We start from the raw sequence: 1279 nt of genomic DNA on the forward strand, positions 1-1279 counted from the left end.
GCCAGTAGAAAAGGGTCAGAGGGCTGCGTAAGGGCTGAGCTGGCCGCAGGCTGCCCAGGCTGGGCTGCCTCGAGCCTCAAGCTCTTCCCGTGTCCCAGGTGACTCAGCCCCTGCTCGGGCCAGACCCATCACGACAGCTCCAGCCAAAGAGACCAGCTTCCTCTGCTCCTCCCTCGCTGCCAGGCTGCCAGGCCCTGCAGCTGATCTTGCCTGCAAACGGGTTTGACTCGAATGATAACTGCCCTGCCCTGCCCTGCCCACCTGTTCCCTGCCCCTGCAGAATCTCCCAACCATGCTCTCCACCCCTACGCCTGCCGGGGCCACCTTCATCACCTCAACTCTCTTGGGCACCAGACCTGCCTGAAGGACATGGACAAGTGCTATTATACCACCAGAACCCCGCATGCAATGCCACCTTCGCTTGGCCTCCCTGTCACTCTTAGCTGTAACACTGTCTCCTTCATGAACCTCCCCTTGTCCCCTTCCAAGTTTTAGGCCAAGGCTCTGGTGGCTGCCAACTGCTCCAGATTCTACCCCTGGCTGGCCTGAGTTTGACCTGTCCCTCCCTCCTGCCACCTCCTCTTGGGCCTTAGCCCTAGCCCCAGCCCCTGCCCCTGGCAGAGTTCTCCTGAAACGGACCACTCCAGCCCCACCTGGGCAGCAGTGCCACCCCCAGAGCCTCAGAGGGCACAGGGGCTGGCTCTAAGTGCAGCGGGCTTGAAGGGGTCCATAGCCCAGGAGCAGGCAACAGGTTCCCTGCTAGGCCAGACTGAAGCAAGCAGGTGGGTAGGGGACAGGCACAGGGAAGAACGAGTCAGCCATGCCCCTAAGCTCCAGGGGAGGCCCTGTTCCAATCTCAGGGCTGGCGACAGAACTCAGGCACGTCGAAGAGCTCAGTCTAGCCGAGGAGTTTTCAAGCTAGGGAGAGGGAAGACAGGTGTGTCCCTGAAAGCCAACCAGGCACTGTTCCACACCAGAGGTGGGGCTGGAGGCGAGTACGCAAGCAGATGCTACAGTTGTCTAAGTCGGGAAACAGAGGCAGAGCTGGGCCTGAAACCTGGGGCTGCAGTTGCTCTGGTGGAGCCTCCACCCAGCTGGATAGAACCTAGGGTACTCGGGTTCCTGTGCAGAGAGGGCTGGGCTCCTGCTTGCACCCTAATCCCCCTCCCCTCCCTTGTCCAGGGGCCCGCCCTGCCACTTCATCTTCCTAAGCTCTTCAACCAGTTGCCACTTGCTGGGTGACTCTGCCCCCTCCAAGCAGGGTGAGTCCCTTGGCGGC

The sequence above is a fragment of the Tupaia chinensis genome, unplaced genomic scaffold (assembly GCF_000334495.1).
Source record: "Tupaia chinensis unplaced genomic scaffold, TupChi_1.0 Scaffold145456_1, whole genome shotgun sequence".
Taxonomy (NCBI): Eukaryota; Metazoa; Chordata; class Mammalia; order Scandentia; family Tupaiidae; genus Tupaia; species Tupaia belangeri.